Here is a 24,076-nt window from a genome sequence, read left to right as displayed (position 1 = left end):
AGGATTAGTAATCCTGAATAGAGAAATACACAATAGCATGTAATTGAAAGTATAAACTCTTTTAGTAATAAATTTAGGCCAGAAATCATAGTGATAGTAGAAATACCTGTTACTTTGTCACTAATAGCACAGAAATTTCCATATCCCATTATAGTCACTGCAATATTTCAAAATGCTGTTTACACTAATTACGTTGAAACCTTAATAGTTATTGATCTTCTGTAAGATATTTAAAGAAAATATCAGAGAAACAGACACATAACAAAGTCAAAAATTTAAGCTTTTCAATTTAATCGGTTTCTTTTGTTGGCTTATATTTTCTATTATCTTAAAATATTACTCTGAGAAAAACAAATTCCATCAGACAGGCAATTCAGACTACCACAAAACATTACAGTTTGGATTTTCTTTGGTTTATAAGTCTTTACCTGAGTATTGTTAATGAGGCATTGTTCTGTTACATGGGCAAAGTAGGACTGTCGCCCCGTTTTTCATCAGTTTGCTTGAACAGGCACCAGTAACGTCTCCATTGTGACACTTGTTACTATTTTTGGCATATTGAATACGTGGTGTATTCTATATGCCAAAAACATGGGCAAAGTGTGAATATAAAATCTGAAATTCAGGGATACAGTATAGATTCAGGAATACAGGATCAGCACAGCTAATAAGTGGGTAATATTTATTCAAATCTCAGTGTCTTCTTTTTGACAGTTATGCCCAGATAATATGTCTCATTATGTAATTGCTTCAGACTGCCATATGTGTGGGAATAGAAAAGGATACATTATAAACACAGAATGAATGTGGGCTGTAGCATTTTGGTGTTTCATAGAATACTGCACTAAATAGGGAAGAAAGGAGGGTCAGGGCAAAGCATAATTCTTCACGTGTGGATGCCAGCAACACCTTGAAACATTGTGTAAGACCAGGTATGACATAGAAGGGACATTTGTAATTACCATAAAAACCTGCCAATTTTACCACCACGCATTAATTCGTTATAGTTGGTCAGAATGAGAACTGGCGAGCTATGACAGTGTAGCTTCTGTGTGAGTAAATTGCATCTTCCAAGGATGCTTCACTTCTGTACCAACTATCTCAAAATGCCACAACCAGAACACACACTTTGCAAATCAAGGTATACTTGAAATTCATCCATCATAGTGATGGCTTCATGGATTCTTTCTTTTCTTAATGTGTCAATCTATTGCCCATTGATTCTTAATTTACATGTATCTTGTACCATCTGTTTTCCTGATCTCTATAAGTTAAAAATGCAAATTAGAAAAGGGGGTGCATGGAAAGAACTGAAGCAAAAACTTATTAATATGGATTCAGTATTTTACAGTACAAGTATATAAACATCAAAGCAGATTTTTAAACACATTCTGGAATGTACAAGACATTTATACATATTTATATACATCAAGGAAATCAGGAGGGTTAATGAATAAATTGCATTACCTAATTGTGGAGGCTTTTTTCTATGGAATGTAGTTATTCTTTCAGTTAAGACTCCTTAAAATTCTTTGAGTATGGTGTCATTCTCCATTTTATATGATATAGAAAATGAAAAGTTGCTTGTCCAACTCTTCATTTAAACATGGTGATTTACATAGTATAACAAAATAATTTATGTGTCATCTTTGTACAGGGGCCATGCTAATCTTCTCTGTATCATTCCAATTTTAGTATATGGGCTGGAACGATAGCACAGCGGATAGGGCATTTTTCTTGCATGTGACCATTCGGGTTCTATTTCTCCATCCCTCTCGGAGAGTCAGCCAAGCTACCGAGAATATCCCGCCCACACGGCAGAGCCTGGTAAGATACCCATGGCATATTCGATATGGCAGAAACAGTAACAAGTCTCACAATGGAGACATTACTGGTGCCCATTTGAACAAATCAACGAGCAGTAGGAGGCCAGTGATGCAGTGACAGTGACAGTGATACAGTGAGCAAAATTATAACAGTACACAATGTTCATTCATACTACAGATTACAGGTAAATTATATCCGGCAGAATAACTATAAAGAGGATAAGAAATCTAAAAGACTTTAAAATTCAATTATTTTATTCATTTACAGTAGTGAAGTAGTACACTATCATCGTTTTTCTTTTACAATGCTACTTCACCATGCCCAGTAACAGAATGCCAGCATCCCTTCCCTCCAGCCTTCTAGCACCCTCAGATCCTAGTTCTATTGACCTTCTTTGAGTTTGTTTCCTCAGGATAATGTTCTTATCCCTTGCTTTGTTCCTTTATATTCTTCAAAGGAATAAAAGAATATGATTCACTGGTGCTTGCCTTTTGCTTTCTGACTTCCTACATAGCATGATTTCCTCCTATTTCAGCCAATTAGTTGCAACGAGCTGCAAGATTTCTTTTTTCCTTGGAAGCATTCCATGTTGTATATAAACCACAATTTCTTTATCCACTCTTCTGTTGTTGGGCACTAGCTCACTAGCTTTGTTTATTGGTTCTTGGTATTAAAAATAATGCTGTGATAAACAAGGGTGCATGTATCTTTTTTTTTTAAATTTATTCTTTTATTGAATCACCATGTGGAAAGTTACAAGGCTTTCAGGTTTAAGTCTCAGTTATACAATGCTCGAACACTCATCCCTTCACCAGTGCACATATTCCACCACCAAGAATCACAGTATACTTCCCCTCCATCCCCCCACCTCTCCAGCCCTCCACCCCGCCTGTATAACTGATAAATTTGACTTTACTTTCACTTTACTTTGATTACATTCAGTATTTCAACAAAAAAGCTCACTATTATTGTTTGGAGTTTCTCACCCCAAAGTCGGACTTGCTGAAAAAAAGGCATTTGATAATTTGTTTTCCATTGCTGAGAATGAAGAGATATGATGTCGAGCAGCCACACTAGTGGCCGCACGGTTTTGGATTTCTGTATTTTAGTATTTTAAGTAACTAAGTCAAGAGAAATTTCTGCCAGAAATTGCATCATTGCAAGCTTGTACCTTTCTGCTACTTTATATTCCACATATGAGTGCAATCTTTCTATGTCTGTCTCTTTCTTTCTGACTCATTTCACTCAACATGATACTTTCCGTGTTGATTCACTTATATGCAAAGTTTATGACTTCATGTTTTCTGACAGCTGCATAGCATTCCATTGTGTAGATGTACCAGAGTTTCTTTAACCAGTCATCTGTTTTTGGGCACTCTGTTTTTTTCCAGATTGTGGCTATTGTAAACAGTGCTGCAATGAACATAGAAATGCAGATGTCATTTCTACTATACCTTTTTGCCTCTCCAGGATATATTCCCAGGAGTGGTATTGCTGGGTCAAATGGAAGCTCAATTTCTAATTTTTTGAGAATCGTCCATATTGTTTTCCAAAAGGGCTGAACCAGTTGGCATTCCCATCAGCAGTAAAGGAGAGTTCCTTTCTCCCCACATCCACGCCAACACCGATTGCTTTTCTGTTTTGGGATGTGGGCCAGTCTCTGTGGTGTGAGATGATATCTCATTGTTGTTTTGTTCTAAATCTCCCTGATGATTAGTGATGTTGAACATTTTCTCATGTGCCTCTCAGCCATTCAGATTTCTTCTTTGGGAAAGTTTCTGTTCATTTCATCACCCCATTTTTTGATCAGGTTGGCAGCTTTCTTCTTGTGGAGTTCAACCTGTGCATTGTATATCCATGATATCAACCCTTTATCGGATGGGTACTGCATAAATATCCTTTCCCATTCTGTAGATTGCCAGCTCTCACCATTCACAGACAATATGATACTATACTTAGAGAACCCTAAAACCTCTACCAAGAAACTCCTAGAAAAAATAGACTCGTATAGTAAAGTTGCAGGCTATAAAATCAATACCCAAACGTCTATGGCTTTACTATATGCAAATAGTGAGAGAGAAGAAATTGACATGAGAAAAGCAATCCCGTTCATAATTGTGCCTCAAAAAATCAAGTACCTCAGAACCAGCTTAACTAAGGAGGTAAAGTACTTGTATAATTAAAACTACAAAACGCTACTTCAGTAAATAAAAGAGGACACGAGGAAATGGAAAGATATCTCCTGCTCATGGATTGGAAGAATTAACATTGTCAAAATGGCAATATTCCCCAAAGCATTGTACAAATTTAATGTGATACCTATAAGGATACCATTCTTCAAAGAAATGGAGCAAGCACTCCTGAAATTCATATGGAACTATAAGCCCCCACGAATAGGTAAAGCAATTATTGGGAAAAAGAAAATGGGAGGAATCAACCTCCCCAACTTCAAACTCTACTACAAATTGGTAGTCATTAAAACAGCATGGTACTGGAATAAAGGCAGAGCTGCAGACCAATGGAACAGGGTTGAATACTCTGAGACACACTCCCAAATATATGATCATCTAATCTTTGATAAGGGAGCAAGAAATGTGAAGTGGAGCAAGGATAGCATGTTTAACAAATTGTGCTGGCAAAACTAGACAGCTACATGCAAAACAAAAAAAAGGGCTTAGATCTCCACCCATCACCATGTACAAAAGTCAGATCAAAATGGATTAAAGACTTCAGCATCAGACCAGAATCTCTAAGGTACATTGAAGACAAGGCGGCAAAACCCTCCAAGACATTGAAGCCAATGGTATCTTCAAAGGTGAGTGTTTGGTTTGGGTGCCACAGCCAGAGACCAGGGATTACTCCTAGCTCTGCATTCAAGAATCACATGGCAGTGCTGAGGGGATCACATGGCATGCCAGGGATTGAACCCAGGTCAGCCAGGCCACTCTACCTACCAGTCTATCAGCTCCAGTACACATGTATCTTTTTTGGAGTAATGTCTTTTGGACTCTTGGGGTAGACCCCAGGAGTAGAATTTCAGGGCCAAATGGAAGTTCTAGTTAAAGTCTTTGAGACATCTCCAAACTGTTTTCTAAAGAATAAATGAAGAAACAATCTCAATAGCAGTTCAAGAGCTCCTTTTTAAAAATCACATCCCTACCAACACTTATTGCTTTGGACATGTTGACACAAATTATTCTCACTCTCCAACAGAATTGTATATGGTTCTGTTTAACTTGCTTCTCTGCTTATCATCTAAAACTTTGTCCTTTGTTTTTCTTAGCACAGCCGGTAGGGCATTTGCCTTGCACGTAGCCGACCCTCCGTCCCTCTCAGAGAGCCTGGCAAGCTATCGAGAGCACCTTGCCCTCATGGCAGAGCCTGGCAAGCTACCTGTGGTATATTCCATTTGCTAAAACCAGTAACACCAAGTCTCACAATGGAAATGGTACTGGTGCCCGCTCGAGCAAATCGATGAGCAACTGGATGACAGTGACAGTGAATCTTACTGTGTGAGAAGATACAATGTTGTCACTTTGATTTGAGGTTTCTGAATAATCAGTGATGCATACTTTTCCCTATACCTGTTGACCATCTTTATGTCTTTGTGAAACCACCCATTAATCACCTCTCCCCCCCTTTTTTTGATGGAGTTGTTTTTGTTGTTCAGCTTTGAGGCTGCTATATATACCCTTTATTTGCTCTTTTCCCCAAATCAATGGAATATTTGTTAATTTTAGGTCTCTATCTTTTTTTTTTTTTTTTGTTTTTTTGGGTCACACCCGGTGATGCACAGGGGTTACTCCTGATTCTACACTCAGGAATTACTCCTGGCGGTGCTGAGGGGACCATATGAGATGCTGGGATTCGAACCTGGGTTGGCCATGTGCAAGGAAAACGCCCTACCCATTGTGCTCTTGCACCAGCCCCAATTTTCAGCAAAGGTTTTTAATCTCCTATGTTAAATTGACTCCTAATTATTTGAGGGTTTACTTGTAAATAGGATAGTTTTTTTAAAACTTCCTATCTTGTTAAACAGACTAGGACATAATGGATTTCTGTGCATTTATTTAGTAGCTTGCTATTTTTCCTTATAAGTTTATTGTTCCTAGAAATATTTTAATGAACTATTTAGAATTTTCTACGTGTAATCATATCATTTGTAAGTAGTGATAGTTTGATTACTTAACTAAGCTGAATTCCTTCTTCTGAATTGATTGCTGTGATAAGGACTTTCAGTACCATATGAATAGTATCAGTAAAAGTGGACATCCTTGCCTTATGCATGATCATAGACCAAAGGCTTTAAGTTTTCCCTTGTTAAGGGAGATAACTGTGGGTTTATTGTATATGGTCTTCACAATATTCAGATAAGTTTCTTCAACCTGTATTATTGAAGGTTTTCATTAAAAATTAATTGATTTGCATATATTAGACTATCCCTGAATCCATGGTATGAATCTCACTTAATTGTGATATATGATGTGTTCAGTTCATTGTTGTGTTACATTCACTAGTATTTTATTGAAGATCTTTAATCTATATCCTTTAGAAAATCTAGTTTGAAATTTTTATTGTTAGCAATGCTTCTGTCAGATTTTGCCATCAAGGCAGTAGCAATATTTGTCTCATAAAATCTATTTTGGAGAATTCATGTTTCTTCTACACACTAAAAGAACTTGAGAAAAACGGGTAGAAATTTCTCTTTGAAGCTTTGAACATTGACTTTTTAAAAGACTCTTTTCAAGATCCCCATTACAAATGATTAAAATGTAAAATACAAAAAAGTTAGAGCCTGAGAGATAAATAGATTAATTAAAATTATGTGGAAACTTTAGCAGTGAGATGTCTCATTTACTGTTGAAACCAAAAAGGGTTAAAATACATACACAATAATCATGTGTTTTAAATATATGCATATGAAATACACATTATGCAACCATTATATAATAAATATTATATAACAAGGTATTATATAATAAGTTATACATCAGTTATATATATGTATATATTAACAGTGTCATTATATGCCTGACTTTTAAAATCACATTTAGAGAATTGATTTGATCGTTTCTTTAAATACCATCTGGCTTTTAAGAACAACCATCCAGAGATGACTGTAACTTTGTGTATTTTCATTCTCAAATTCTAAACTGACTTAAATTAATCTGAGAGATAGTGAAAGAGAGAGGAAGAAAGGGAGTGAGAGAGAGAGTGCACAAAATTCATACTGTCAACAACATCCTTATTGTGACCAAAGCAATTGAAAGTCTACAAATCACTTCATTACAGTATATTTGAAATATGATCTTCACCCCAGGACACACAACCCAGGAGATCATAAGCATTTCATTCATGACGCCCATAGAGAACCAGCCTAAAGACTTTTCACAGCAATCTATCGCAGCCATGGACAATGTGTATTCTCAGTAAATGTAAGCAAGTTTATGTGCACAAGCTAGCAATGCATCTGAACACTGGGCTCTTGAGTCAGTTTGTTCTCATTAATCTCTGTGGAAGGCATGAAAACTGTCACTTGTTTTCTGTGTGAATGAGTCATTAGTGTGTGGGGGATGTTTTCACAGCACCATGCCTCCCCTGCCCTCTTCCATAAACCAAGCTACTTTACATGTCTCCTCATATTAGCACCATCACTAAACAAAGCAAGTGCTCATGAATGAAGGCTGATGTCAGCAAATTCTGAATAGCTGCTGGAGGGCAATCCTGCACCCAACACTGATGCCTGCTAAGAGGATGAAGTCACCAGGGCAATCATGAACTCTTATTCTTCTAAGAATTAAGCAGTTATAATACTAAACACAAAAACCATCACCGCCACCACAAAAACAACTCTCTAAAGTAACTCCAATTTATTAAGGGATAATGTCAATATTTAGCTATGTAAGAATATAATTATTTCCACAGACACCTTGAAAATCAATTATTTTGAAATATAGGATGCAATGTCATGTTTCTAATGTAACTATTTAAGTTTTAATGAAATATGAAAAACTACTATGGAAAAAAATACAATTGCTTCAAAGCATGGTAATGTTATTTAGTTCATAACTTAATCCTGAAAACTAAAAATAAAAAACAAATAATAATGATGATGAATAAAGTTTTACTTAAAATTTCTTTATCACCAGGCTGGGCTTAGGGTTCACTTTATTTGATTTACTTATAAATATTAAATCCTAATAAGAGATGGAGAGACACTATGCTATTGCGTTTATTGTGCATACTCAGACTACTTGCATGAGAGCATTGCTGCTCTGAAGTGAATCTTACTCTCCCGGCAGTTTGTCTTTAGAAAAGCAATACATGATTAAACAGAATCAAATCTCAGGCAACCTTCACTCAGAAATTTTCAATATTGCTAAAATACAGGACTGTAGTTAAAACCTGGTATCCTGCCAGAGAACCCATGCAAACTTGCTGAATTCAAAACTGCATAATTGGAATGCAATAGTTTCTCTTTAGAAGTGTGTGTGTGTGTGTGTGTGTGTGTGTGTGTATGTGTGTGTGGTGTATGTGTGTGTTCAAGTTCTGTGTCCTTGTAGATTGAAGATCTCCTCTTTCAACTGGGAAAAGGATAAGAAAATAGAACTGGAATAGTAATTGTTACAACCTTAAGGACTAACAACACGTTTAGTATTGTCGTAATCGCACCATCCAAAGATGAACACTTCTTCAGTCATTGATACCTCTAGGAAAGAAGTATTCAAGCCAAGAATATTTTGCCTAATTTTAAAGAAAATTATATCTATAATAGATTGCAGACAATCATCTAATAGACTACCTTCAACAAGAACTATAGCTTAGTATATGCCTGGGTTCTTTGATTTTGTATATATCCTTCATGTTTATCTTTCTTAACTAGTAAAGGGTTTTTTTTTTATGACTTTTTGTTGCAGAAAAGCTGTATGTGGAGTCTTGAATCACTAAATTGAATAATATTGTTACACTCAGCTTCATTTGGATAAAACTTTAAGTTGATTCCATTTCTAGGAGAAATACAGTATCTTTTTCTATGTCAACTATGAAGAATTATCAATAGAAATCATTGCATATAAGAAGTGAGAACTCACAACTTACTACTGTGTACAGGATTTTCAGTATCTATTCACCTCATTATAGTTATTAATCATGTACTGATACATTTCCAAGAGCTTGAACTAAAAAGAAAGAAAGAATAAGCCCTTGTATATTGACATGTTGAAGGATTCAAGTAAGTACAAAAGATCTCTTTGAAAAAGTTTCCTTTACATTTTAAAAAGCAAGTAATTTTATCTTTATAAAAACACTGCACTGATATTAACACAGTTTTTAGAAAATACAACAACATTAGTGACTAATAGTAATGTGAAAATTAGAAATGGCACAAAGTACCTTCACCCTTGTAACAGTTGACAACATGAGTTCAAATAGAAACTTTTAAATTTCCAACACAGAAACGAAGGACTTGATCTCCTCAAAGGAGTAGCTTTAAAGGTGGGGGAAGCCAAAACCATTTTTATCTTACAGTCTTTACTAATAAAATTCACTCTCCTAACTCTTCTTATAAAAAATATCATTTAAAAATATTTTAAAATACTATCGCATTGATACTCAGTACAAAGAAAAAGTATTCCATTTAATCGTATTCTTTTAAAAGTTATTTGTTTAAAAGGGGTTCACTGTATTGGTCTTGTAGCCCTTCATACAACAGAACAAAAGCAGTTCTATGAAAGAAGTCTAAACTTGGACAAACCGTTAAAAAAAAAAAGTAAAGTTCCTCTCTGTTTTTATCAAATTTGATTGCTGCAGCTGTTCCCAGTTTCTGTATTTTAAAAATAGCCTTATTCAGTGCCTTGTTGGCTAAAGGCCAGAGTGCCATTAGAACATGCTGTACGGAAAACCTCTATTCAGTTACAGATACAGAAATATATTTAAGATCAGTGGGGGTCATCTGCAGCAAACACTTGTAAAGGAAAATAGAATTTTAATGTGTTTGGACCAATCACCACTTTTGCCATGGAGTTTAAAGCTCCTGTGCTGAGCCTTCTATTGTTATTTTTCTCTTAGGTGAAAACACAGAATGAGCACCAATTTCATGGAAAAAACATTATTGAAGAGTCTACTTCTCAAACAGTAGTTGTATACTGAGATACACATTTCAAAGATTACTTACTAGTGCTTTCTATTTGAGAAGTTCACAGTTATGAATTTCCACTAGATATTGATATTCCACAGTGACAAATATCCACTAGATATTGATTATTAAGTAAAAATCACAAGTGCAATCCCAATGTCTATTTGATATAGGTCAACTAATTAAAGCCACCAGGTATAAAACATCTTCCCAAGAAAATAAGTCCAGTGAGTCATTTTGGGTTGATTTAATACACTCATGCTTTTGAAAATGAAGTGTGTGGGAACCTGGCAAAAGAATTGAAGTATTTAGTAGTGTCTCAGAGCTGTACTTTGTAGCCTTTATCTATTCAGCTCTTTCCTCTCTACTTTTTCTTAACAAAGGATTGAGACTAGCATTTGGGACTACACGGATTCATAAAGAAATGCTAATTTAGTCGCAATAAAAAGAAACTGTTCATGGAGCTGGAGGGATGGTACAGTGGGTTGGGCTCCTGCCTTGCACTTGGCCAACCCTACTTTGTTCCCTGGCACCCCATATGGTCTCCTGAGCCTGCCAGAAGTGATCTTTGAGCACAGTGCCAGGAGTAAGCTTGGAGCACCACAGGTGTGCCCCCCAAAGGGACAGGGAACACAAACCAAGACTCTTTTTCAGTTTTGTTTTGCTTTGGAGATACACCAGCTGGTGCTCAGAGTAAACTCCTGGTTCTGTGCTTGAGGATAAGATGTGGTATCATGGATCTAAAGTAAGGGTATGTCTAAGTAATTACAAGAAAAGCAAGTGCCTCTGCCTCTTGTACTATATCTCTGTATCCTAAACTGTGACACATAGTATGATAATAAAAAAAAGATAAATTATTCACATCCACTATTGCTTTAGACTGGACATCAGCCTGGAGTTCCTGGAACACAAGTAGCTATTGCACGGGGTAAGCATTCTAGTCACTATATTGTCTTGAGCATTTGGATTCAAGGAATCCAACTTCCCTTACATGTTTTTCAGATTTGTGAGCAAATATAGCTATGTTAAAAATCATTCAAAACCTAAACATTGAAAACAAACCAGTTTATCTTATTTAGCTTGTTGATTTGGATTCCTTTCACTTACAGTGGAATGTTCCTGAATGACATGACCTCTACCTCATTCTCCTGCCAGATTCATCATTCTCAATGTATTTTGGTGATGTCATCTCTCTTTGTTTACCTTTGATGGTCTTGTATTTATTTCTTGGTTTTCTTTTTTTTCTCAATAAAATGTTATTGGAAAGTAGAAGAAAGAAACTCCCCAGTGAGGGAGGAACTTAGTATAGGACTAAATTCTTGACATTTATTTCTTAAATTAAACAAACAAACAAACAACTAGGCATTCAGTTACCCATAGTAAATGTAGTTGAAATATTTACAATATTTCTCCATGTAAGTTTTCATATTTTATCCAAGTACTGTTTCCTGTTTCCTAAAGAGGTGCAATATGAATGCTTTTCCAAGTTTCTCTCCTACTTAAACTCTGCTAATCCTTAAAGATTCAGTTTAATAATAGCTTCTGTAATACTTTCTCTGATGTAACCAACACTATGCTAAATGTTATAAAAACACAGTATCTTTAGGACCTTTTTGTCAGTAAACACACTTGGTTAGAAAAATGTAAAATCAAGGATTCACATTGCATGGCCCCAGAGTGAAAGACCTCAAAATTTAAAAAGTCACCTGTTAATTTGCACTTTGGTCATTTCATTGTCTATCTAAGAAATCTACTGATGAATATTATTACTATTCATATACTTTAGTACAACTTTAATATATCCCTACCAACACTCACAAAAATTCCCAGTTTAATAAAGTTACTATTAATTTCCAGTGAAATAATTCTGTTACACCTTGATTAGAAACTTTGAAACAAATTCAATTTTCTTTGCCTAAATTTGAGCTTCATATTTACTTTACTAAACAAATTTTTTAATAATGTTACATAAAATTTATTAATTTTATTCAATAAGCTTAGAATTAAATAGATACATAGTACATCACTATGTGATTTGTATTGTGAAAGTTGCTAAAAAGTATATGAATGAAATTCCTAACCTCAAATAAATTGGTATTCTGAAAATAAGTGTTAAATGCAAAAATAACTTAGCAAGTAGTTTTATATGGGACACATTCAAAGAATCTTTTAATCTTTTTTAATCTTTAATCTTTTAATCTTTTAATCTTTATCATCAGAAATTGAGAGTAATTCTATGGATGTTTGTTCAGAGTGGGGAAGTTTGGATGGGAGGTGCTTAAGAAATACTTCTCTTTTTTAAAAAATACTTTTTTAAATACAGAAGGTAAATTTCAGTTTTGTGGCATTGAGTTGAGTGAAGATTTTCCAGGATGAGAAAAGTATATGGAAATAAGTGATGTTTAATATCACATCATATGTTCAGTGAATGGACTGGAGAGATAACACAGTGGCAGGTTGTTTGCCTTGCATGTGGCTGACCCAGGTTCAGTTCCTCTGCCCCTCTCGGAGAGCCCCAAAAGCTACTGAGAGTGTCTCGCCTGCATGGCAGAGCCCGGTAAGCTACCCGTGTTGAATTCAGTATGCCAAAAAAACAGTAACAACAAGTCTCACAATGGAGAGGTAACTGGTGCCTGCTCGAGCAAATTGATGAGCAACAGGATGACAGTGATACAGTGATGTTCAGTGAATTATCCAAATATCACTTCTCCTGGATTATAAATAACAAGAGGAAATGTTGGGAGATGTGAAGAAAAACTTTATCTATTCATCACTAATGAATAGGTTTATAAACCTTGCTTGTGAAGATCTAAATTTTACCAGCAGTTTACTGGGAATTGGTTAAAATTTTTAAACTAAGTTGAGAACTGTTTAATTTTTTTATTTCTTTGATCATTATTATTATTATTATTATTATTATTATTATTTTTTTTTTTGTGACACCCTGTGATGCCAGGGAGCAACTCCCAGCTTGATACTTTTAGGTCACTTGAGAGGGATATTTGGAAGTATAAGCAGAGGTGGGGATCAAGCCCAGAACTCCTGAATACAAAGTATATGCTGCAATCCTATGAGCCATCTCCTTGGACCCTTGATTGTATTTTAAGATAATACATTTTCAAAGAGTCACATGAAAGACACCTTGTAAGAAAATGAAGAATCAGGGTGATTAATTGACAAAGTCCAAAAACTGATGAGAGGTGACCTGCACTTAAGTTTAGATATGGCCTTGTGTTCAAAGGAGAAGATAATTAGGAGGCAGAATTTTAGATAACATGAAGGCTTGGAATTTTAGGTCCCATCGTGACAGATTCAATATTGTGAAACAAGTTAAAAGTCATAGGACCAATCAAGAATGGTAAAAAAGGTGAGAGAAAGTAAATGGGGGAAGCAGAAAACTTGTCAAGCTTTATTAAAGGTATGTTGATATCACGTGGTCTTTTCAGCCTTCACACAGAGCTGCTGATAGTCAAGAGGAGGGTGGGAGAAATAGTACTGAGGTAGGGCACTTGCCTTGCATGCTGCCAACCCTGGTTTGATCCCCAGCCACACATATGATCTGCAGAGCCCTGACAAGAGTGATTCCTGTGCACAGAGCCAGGAAGATGCTCGGGGACACTTAGGGGTGTGGCCTAAAATAAAAAAAAATGAATTACAAGAGGAGAGACTTCTTGGAGAAAACATATCTGAAGATATGAGTCCTGCTTTCAGATTAATTTAAAATTAGAAGTGAGAATCATATATTGCATTGCCTGGGAGCTTGTTTCGTCTTTAGATTCCCAAATGCACAACTTGGCAGCGAGTAGATAATCAATAGGAAAATGTTGAATTAGTAATAATGTTCTGTTTTAAGTACACTTGAAGCACTTCTATCAGTCATCTCAGTCTCCAAGCAAACAAGGGCTCACCTTTGAATTTGTTTTATATTAGTAACACTTATTGAGATAATAAATGCATTTACTTTATTTAAATGTAAATATAGATGGATTATATTTTCATGTAGGTATTATTTCTTATATGTACCTGGCATTGTATAGTTTCACACATTTTCTCATTATTTGATATATTCAGTACTTAAAACTATTCTTAAGGGATTATAAAAACCATGAGACCATAACATATTTGTTTTTTACACAATTATATAGATGGTAAAGTAAGTTGAGAAGATAAAATATTTCCTCACTATCATATAGTACATATTAGAGTTCTTCTAATGATATCATAATTCCTCAGTGTATGCCACGGATTAGTGAGCTATCTGCCATTAATTAAAAAATTATTTGAAGATAATATTTAAAGGCTAATTTGTCATTATAATGCTAAATTGTTGGAAACTCAGTTGTATTTTTTTTAAATTTTCTTAATCCTCATCATTATTCAAGAATATTTGATAAATTTAATGTTTTACTGATTTCTATAAGAATCAAAATCAATCTATTACATTTTTGTCTTTTAAAAATATAAATAAGAGAAAGTTTTAAACAATACAGCAAGGTACTATATAAATGCCTGCTAGATGCTTTTTCAAATATCTGCAAAAAATATTTTACAGCATTTAAAAAATTTTTAGTTATTTCTTAAATCAGGTACTAATCTGTTATTATGAGATCCTAACCATATCATCATTTTTAGTTGTTAGAAGTATTTTATGAATTTTGAATTCTATTAAATGATGATTTATTTTTTCCAGATAAGTCACCATGCTAGAAGCACTTATTACACATGTTTTTCAGCATATGTTGCAAGTTTATTTTAATGCTGAAGAGGCACATTATGATCAAAGCAGAATTCTGCCCAATTTAAACTGTTCCAAGCTATTTTCATACATTCACTCATGTAATACTGTAAGATTTACATTAAAATGAATGCTCCTCTACAATTAAGCGATTCAGTCAACATTTTTAAAAAAAAAGGTGCAAATGTGTGCAACGTGGAAAAAAAATCAACAGATGTGCGAATAATCTCTGCTTGGAGGCCAGTATCAAAAAAGAATAGTAGCAAAAACAAACAAAAAAACCCCGAAAAAACAAACAAAAAAAAGAAAATGAAAGAAAAAAAACACCATCAACTTTTATTTTTTCTGTATTCTTTGTAAAAGTCAAACCAAAAAAGATCAAATTTTTACAGCTTATTAATTATATCAGTCATTAATAGATTGGAATGAGGAGAAAATAATAGTAAAAAGTCTACAATAGTACTTAGAAGGGCAAGAGAGATAGAACAGTGATTGAGGCACTTGGTTGTATGTAGATGATCCTGGTTTGTTCCTGGCCAATCTATCTAGTCCCCTGAGCACTTCTAGAAGGGTTATCAGTGTCTGAAGCTAGAGAGAAAGTCTTGGAGTACCACCTGGTGTGGCCCCAAGTCCAAAAACAACAATAACAACTAAACAATAGCACTTAGAGATGAGTATATTTATTCTTTACTTCACATTGCCCTTTATTCTTTTTTTTAATTTTTATTTTATCACCATGTGAAAAGCTACAAAGTTCTCAGGTTTATGTCTCAGTTATACAATATTCAAACACCATCCCTTCACCAGTGCCCATATTCCACCACCAAAATCCCCAGTATATCCCCTGCCCCCGCCCCCCCCACCCCCAACTGTGTAACTGATGAATTTCACATCATTTTCTCTTTACCTTGATTACGTTCCATATTTCAACACAAAACTCACTATTGTTGTGGGAGTTTCCCCCAAAAAAAGACAGCCCTACGAAGGAAGCATTTGATAATTAGTTTTCCATTAAAAGATTGCATGTTTTCAGTTTTTAGAAAAGGTTGTGCGGCCGCTAATGCTGCCGCACGGTTCAGATGTGTCCCAGTCCCGCATCCCGGAGCCGTGTTAGTTGCTGCTCAGTGTTGCCAGGGCTCCATCTGGAGAAGGTGTGGTGGCTGCACCTCCTCCGTCTGGATCCCCGGTGTTGCTGGCCCTGATTCGGGTCCGGAGCATTGTCTGGCTGCATTGCTCACCAGAATGCCTGCATTCCCCTTTATTCTTATAAGGAACAATTCTCAGGGCATGATTTACCTGTAATTAGGCACTTTCTATCCATGTAACCATATATACCTTGAGTTTTTAATATTAAAGCAGTTTTTAAGGAGTTAACTTGTTAGTATATAATGACAAAAGGAAAGCTTCTTATTCTAGAAGTCACTAAACTTACAGATCAGCATGTCTAGTTGTCTAGTAGTATATATATATACATATACATATATATGTTTGTATATATGTATGTACATATGTACACAACTAAAAACACACACAGGACCTACAAAATACAACAAAGTTGCAGGAAATATAAACAGCTTATTTAGAGGGGTTATATAAGATCAACTAATTTCATAATGCTTCATTTCTCTTTCCAAGATACAGAATCTTAGTGATAAATGGATGAATATTCACTCTTAATTTGTTCAAAGGTATTGGGTAAAAATATTTGATACCAGTTGACAATCTCAAGTACTAAACAATTTGAAATGAAATTAAGCTCATTTCAAAGTCAGTGAGCTCCAAGATATAAGGCATAGATCTCAAAACAAAGGAAAAATATGGAAAAAGCCTCAAAAATAACTTGGTCAGCAGACAAGAAAAATCTGGGATGAATTCAGATGAACAACAAATGAATCATTGGGTACCCTGAACACCAGAAATTAAATTCTGGTGAAGCATTAGTGAAAGAAATTATTAATATTGGTACTAAACCACAATGCCGAGAGAGAGAGTGAGAGAGAGAGAGAGAGAGGAAAGAGAGAGGCAGGTGGAGTGTGTGTGTGGGGGGGTGATGGGAGAGAACCTGGGGACATTGGTGCTGGGAAATGTACACTGGTGGAGGGATGGGTGTTGGAATTCTGTATGACTGAAATCCAATCATGAATAGCTTTGTAAGGGTGTATCTCACATTGATTCAATTAAAAAAAATAATGAGAAGTTTCCAAAGCTGAATTGCTGATGCATCAGATTTATGAAGATGGAACTGTACCAGCTAAATAAAGACCCATATAAAAACACTAAAAAACACATTGTAATAAGAATGACAAAAGGAAAGGATAGACATAGGATATTGAAAACAGTAAGATCAATGAAGGAAATAATGTACAAGGGGGCATTAACATGTTTATTGGGGAGGGGAATTGGGCTTCTGCCAGTGGTCCTCATGACTTATTTCTCAATTCTATGCTTAGGGATCACTCTTGGAAGGTACAAGGGACAATACTGGGTGCTGGGGATTGAACTTAGGTAGGCTGTGTGCAAGGCACCACCCTATCTAATATTATCACTCTCATCTCCCCCATCCTTATGATTTACAGCAGACTTATCAAGCAACATCATGTAGGCTGAAGACTCTAGAGGGATTTAGCAAAGAAAACAACTCAAATGAATACCTCACAAAGCATAGATGATTCTTAGAATAGTTGACCACCACCAGGGGTCATTTCCTAATCATCAAGACATATGTGCATCAAGGAGGATCACATTCCTAAATACATATGCAACTGAGACTTAGAATGACAAAGTGGATTAAAAATTAAACAAAAACTTTTGATGCCTCCAAGAAACACATTTAAACAGTAAGAGCAAACACAAAATCAAAGTCAAATGCTGGAAGATATTTTAAGCAAAAAAAAAAAAATAACCCCACACAAAGACTGTACTATAACTCTGCCCCCATGGGTCATTTACATTTTTTTTTTTGCTTTTTGGGTCACACCTGGTGATGCACAGGGGCTACTCCTAGCTCTGCACTCAGGAATAGCTCCTGGATGTGCTCAGGGGAGCATATGGGATGCTGGTAATCGAACCCGGGTCGGCCGTGTGCAAGGCAAACACCGTACCAGCTGTGCTATTGCTCCAGCCTCCCCCATGGGTCATTTTCTAATGATAAACATATATGTACATCTATGTGCTTCTAAACACATATGCACCTAATGAGGTATCACCAAAATACTTAAAACAGCTGCTCATAAACCTAAAAGAAGACCCTGATAGCAACACAATATATTGCAAGCTTCAATACTGCTCCTTCATCTCTTGTTAGATCAACTAGACTAAAACTCAGCAAGGAAATTCTGGCTTGAAAGAAGAAATTGTCAAGAGAGCTTTAGTAATTATATATCACCTCACATGCATTGGGGGAATTCTCTAAGATACTGGAACACACAAAAAATACCTCCGTAAAGCCAAGAAGATAGAGATTGTTTCAATTACCTTCTCGGACCATGATGTACTGAGAATAGAAGTAAATCGCAAATAAAAATGGAGAATTTACTCAAACACCTGGAAATAAATAAATACCTCACTACTGAACAACTGGGTCAGAGAGGAAATCAAGAGATTCCTGGAAACAAATGAGAATGAAGATACAAGCTCTTAGAACACTTGAGATACAGCAACAGTGGTAATAAGGGCAAAGCTCATGGTGCATTCATAAGGAAGAAAGAAAGGGCCAATACAAATTGGGTCCAAGCTAATATCTTAAACCCTGGAAAATTACAAAAGAAGATCAAACAAAAGGAGATCAAAGATGGCAGGAGAGTGGGGTTGGAGCGATAGTACAGCAGGAAGGGCATTTGCCTTGCACGCGGCCCACCCGGGTTCAATTCCCAGCATCTCATATGGTCCCCCAAGCACCGCCAGGAATGATTCCTGAGTGTAGAGCCAGGAGTCAGCCCTGAGCATTGCCGGGTGTGACTCAAAATGCTAAAAAAAAAAAAAAAAGATGGCAGGAGAAAGGAAATAATAAAAATAAGAGGAGAAATTATGAGATTGGAATCCAAAAAAATTCCAAAAGATTTATAAAGCCTACAACTATTTCTTTAAAAAAATAAACAAGATCAATAAATCTCAATCAAGACTCACAAAGAAAGAGAGAGAGAACCCTCACTAACCAAATCCGAAATGTAAGGAGGGATGTCATAACAGATACCACAGAAATTCAAAGGATCATCAGGGATTACTTTGAAAATCTTTATGTCATGAAAGGAGAAAACCTAAAATAAATATACAAATTCTTGGGTTACTATTGCCTCCCAAAGCAAAATTTCAGGCTCCGAAGGATTCCCTAGTGAGTTCTTTCAAACCTTTAAAGAAGAGCCACTGCCAATCCTTCCAGCTCCTGCTGGAAATGAAAGAAACAGAAATATTCCCTAACATATTCTATGAAGCAAATGTTATCCTGATAATCAAAGCAGACAGAGACAGTAAAAAAAAAGAATTATAGACTAACACCCTTTATAAAATATACTCAAAGATCCTCTACGTAATACTAGCATATCAAATTCTAGAACTCATCAAAAAAGATCATGCACCATGATCAATTTGGATTCATCCTGGGGATGCAAGGATGGTTTAATATACCCATACTAAGTCAATACTATACATAATATCAATAAAATCACTGTCACTGTCATCCCGTTGCTCATTGATTTGTTCGGGCACCAGTAACATCTCTCATTGAGAGACTTATTGTTACTGTTTTTGGCTTATCCAATACACACGGGTAGCTTGTCAGGTTCTGCCGTGTGGGCTCGATACTCTCGGTAGCTTGCCAGGCTCTCCGAGAGGGGCAGAGGAATTGAACTCGGGTCGGCCGTGTGAAAGGCGTACACCCAACCGCTGTGCTATAAAATAGGAAATAAAAGAACTTTCCTCAACATAGCCAAAGCTATTTACCACAAACCCATAGCAAACATTATACTTAATGAGATAAATTGAAAGCCTTCCCTCTAATATCAGGACCAAGACAAGGTTGCCCAATCTCACCACTTCTATTCAATATATTATTGGAAGCACATACCATTGCAATTAGGCATGAAAAAAATATCGAGTATCTAGATAGAACATGAAAAAGTCAAGTTTTCACTATTTGCCAATAGAAGAAAACCCCAAATCTCCATTATAAAGCTCCTAGAAACATTAGACTTATATTGTAATGTTGTAGGCTAGAAAATTAACACACAAAATTCCATGGCTTTCCTAAGTGTGAAAGAAACAGAGTAGATAGATACTAAATAAGCAAATGAAAACATATAAACAAAAATCCTATTCAGACTGTTTCACTGAAAATCAATTATCTAGAAACTGGCTTAACTAAAGAGGTGAAAGACTTATACAAAGAAAACTCAAAACACCTTTTTATTGTTTGTTTTTGGACCACATTCAGAAATAATAAAGGGTTACTCCTGGCTCAGCACTCAGGATTCACTCCTGGCAGTGCTCAGGGGAACATATTGGAAGCCCGGAACCAAACTCTGGTCAGCTGCATACTAGACAAGTGCCCTATCTGCTGTACTGTTTCTCTATACCTCAAAACAATTTGTAATCAAATTAAAGTGGACATGAGAAAATGAAAACATAGCCCTTGCTCATGAATCAAGAGAATCAACATCTTCAATATGGCATTACTTCCAAAGATTATACAGATTCAATGCAATTCCTGTAAGTATATTCATGATATAATTTAAAAGAAATAAATCATACACTACTGAAATTCATATGAAAAAATGCCCTCCCTCCCCTGAAAAGTCAAATCATTCCTTGGGAAAAATAAAATGGGAGGCCTCACTTAAAACTGTATTAAAAAAGTGGTAGTTATTAAAATAGCATGGTATTGAATAAACACAGACCTTCAGATCAATGGAATAGAATTGAAAATCTGGAAGCAGACCCTCAGACATGTGGTCAGCCAATCTTTGGTAAAGGAGTAAAACATATAAAATGGAGCAAGTAATGCTGGAAAAACAGCCATGCAAAAACCAACCAATCAAATAAAAAAAATAGAACCAAATAAACCTTTCACTAACACTACACCACAGTCAAATAAAAACGGATTAAAGAACTCCATATTAGACCTAAATCTATAAGGTACATAAAAGAAAACATTGGAGAAACCCTCCGTGAATTGACTAGAGGTATCTTTAAGGATAAAATGCTCAGTAGCATTTTAAAGATACACACATTGGTGGTAAGATGACTGTGTATGTGAAGGCATTCTTCATATCAAATGCAAGAGCAAGAAAATAGTCCCAGTAAAAGTTTCAACATCAGAATCTAAGTCCTTAATAGAGTAGCAAAGGCAGTGTGACACACTGACAATAAAAAGATGTTTTCAAATTTTCTTTGCTATTATAAAATATTTAGAAAAGAAATTGGTCTTTAATATTTAATCTTCAGAAAGCTAAAGAGATGGCACAGGGGTTAAAGCACTTGTCTTGCACGTGGCTGACCCAGTTTGATCCCCAGACCACATACAGTCCCCTGAACACTGCCAGGAGTAATCCCATAGCACAGAGTCAGGAGCAAATTCTACGTACTGTTAGGTGTGGGCCCAAAACATACACACACACACACACACACAAACACACATACATATATAATGTATATAATTTTCAATATTATTTGGCATCAAAGAGTAATGGAATGTTGAAGCAAAATTAATTTATCAACAAATAAACTTTGTGAGGCTGGAGCAATAGCACAGCAGGTAGGGCGTTTGCCTTGCATGTGGCCCACCAAGGTTCAATTCCCTGTATCCCATGTGGTCTCCTGAGTACCACCAGAAATGATTCCTGAGTGCAGAGCCAGGAATAAGCCCTGAACATCTCCAGGTGTGACCCAGAAAGCAAAAAAAAAAAAGAAAGAAAGAAAAGAAAGAAACTTTGTGTTTTTGTTGAACAGCTAATGTTGTGAACTGATACATAATCACACACATGCACATACAGAAAGTTGATTCAAGTGACAGACATTTTTTCAAATAAAAGATAGTCTCTAATTTCAAGTTTTTGTGAAAATAACTTCCAGGCTTAAAGAATAAAAATGGTTCACATGCATTATAAATTTCTTTTACTGCTTGACTTGGCTTCTTTCCAATAATGACCCTGATTTAAACATATATAAAAAATAATTGAATCACAATGCATTACAAAGTTAGTTATGATTGAGTTTCAGGCATACAATGTTCCAGCAGGAATCTCACCAGTGTCCTCTTGCCCCCACCAATGTCCCAGTTTCCCTTCCTCCTTGCCAATCTGTTTCTACCGCATGGTACATTTTTCTTTTTCTTTTTTTCCTTTCCATGCCCCTGTTAGGCACTGTGGTTACAATATTGTTGCTGATAGGGTAAGATGAATGTCACTTTACCTCCTATCAGCCCTAGTCTTGGTCTCAAGAGTGGAATTGTTGAAGCATATGGAATCTCAGTTCCAAGTTTTTTGAGGAATGTCCATATTGTCTTTCAAAAGGCTAGACAGTTGTCTTTTCATCAGCAGTGATTAAGAGTTTCATTTTCCCAGCTTCCATGCCAACACTGGTTGCTGTTATTCTTTTTTAATGCATGCCAATCTCTATTGTGAGAGGTGATACCTAATTGTTCCTTTTATTTGCATTTCCCTGATTATTAGTGATCTAGAGCATTTTTTTTATGTCTTTGACTAACTGCCTTTGTCTTCTTTTTTGAGGAAGTTTCTGTTCATCTCCTCATTTTTTTAGTACAGTTAGGTATTTTTTTCTTGTAAAGTTCTACCACTGATTTATGTATCTTGTATATTAACCCTTTGTTGAATGAGTGGTGGGCATAATTTTCCCACTTTGTGGACTATCTTATACCCTGGTTATCATTTCATTTGAGGTACAGAAGCTTTGTAATTTAATGTAGTTCCATTTGTTTGTCTGTGCTTCCACTTGCATGGAGAGCTTGCCACGCTCTGCGGTGTGGGCAGGATGCTTTCAGTACCTTGCCAGATTCTCTGAGAGGGAGAACTAGGCTATAAGAGGTCTCCTGCACAAATCTGGATCTTGGCCTTTGATAGGATTACATGGCGCTGGGGGCAGTTTGTGGGTGTGACTGCCTAGCTACTGGAAAATGGGGGATCTGGATGGAGGAGGCCCAGTCCCGATCCGAGCAGGCTTGGAGATCTCAGCCCTAGGTCCTGCACACCTGGGTTCTTCTGCTGTTTCCTTCAAGTGTGAGGCTCATCTAAACGTGTTGAGAATGGCCTTAAGCATGGCTGTGGCAGGGTTCCGGAGGTCTTTGGCTGCCAGGTCTCTGCTCAGGGTGGGGAGGGAAACTCAACTTGCCTTCCTCCCCCCCATGGGCCCCAGTGAAGACAGCCAGGTGCGTATATATGCCTTCAGCAAAGGTTAAAAGTGACTCTATCCATTATCATGTCATCATATCATATCATGTCATCTATATATAGGGTATATATATCCACCAGCCTATTATACTGTCTTTGTCAATCATAGTACTCCAAGAGTTCTTATTTATCATAAATAAACATAAGAACACACATGACCTCTTTAACGAGCCATTTTAATTGTTTTCATTTACCCCTTTTGCTTATTCATTCTTCCTGTTTGATTTTCCTATATGTTTCACTCTATAACCTAATCAGATTGGTTTTCTATATATTCTACACAATGCATTACTCAATTACTAGAGAAATATTGATATAATTGCATGTGTTGTTTCTCTTTTCTGGGGGGCGTACATCTATAAGTCTTAAACATAATATAATTATGGCTATAGGCAGACTGGGAAATAAGCAAGATGAACATAATCTGGGAAACTATTACTACTGATGAAAAAAAACTTTAAAAAGACTATCACCATTCATCTATTTTTAAAACGTAGCTCCATGTTTAAACATTTATTTGTTTCAAATGAATAATGAAAGACAGTTTCATCTCCCCATGCCCCATAAAGTCACATAGACATTTCTTTCCAGAGGTATATTTTAAAATCGGAAAGCTACAAACATTGCTTGCAACATTAAAATTAAGATATAAAACATTTTGATACCTCTTTTACCACATTGGTAAGACAGTAATTATTTAAGGATATTTTCTAGAGCAATGGTTTTGTTTCTCTAAAGTTGGTGTCCCTTCCCCTATTCAGGAAGTCACAGCTAGCCTTCAGTGGCACAAAGAGCTTCACTATTAGGAATGTAATGAATGAATAAGCTTCAGGGTTCATATACAGGAAAATTTACTTGTTAAGAGTCAAACTCCAAAGACTTACTATTTGTAAACATTAGTTTTGGGAAAAATAATCAGTTTACATAATATATTTTGCTATAAAAGAAGAGAAAATAAAAATATAAATTCACAAACTATGT

At 35.9% G+C, this 24,076-nt stretch overlaps 1 protein-coding gene and 1 non-coding gene across 3 annotated transcripts in view; both read right to left on the bottom strand.

The window, feature by feature from the left end:
* Positions 1–24,076, bottom strand: part of DGKB (diacylglycerol kinase beta) — a 743,388-nt gene that overhangs the window by 41,271 nt on the left and 678,041 nt on the right. The window lies entirely within an intron of this gene.
* LOC129401355 (U6 spliceosomal RNA) lies at positions 1,613–1,718 on the bottom strand. Its single transcript, XR_008628285.1, has one exon. It is a non-coding gene; the product is annotated as a U6 spliceosomal RNA (small nuclear RNA).

Source organism: Sorex araneus, chromosome 1 (genome assembly GCF_027595985.1).
Source record: "Sorex araneus isolate mSorAra2 chromosome 1, mSorAra2.pri, whole genome shotgun sequence".
NCBI classification, from domain to species: Eukaryota; Metazoa; Chordata; class Mammalia; order Eulipotyphla; family Soricidae; genus Sorex; species Sorex araneus.
Note: the sequence above shows the minus strand (reverse complement) of the source record. Positions and strands in the feature narration are given on the sequence as shown.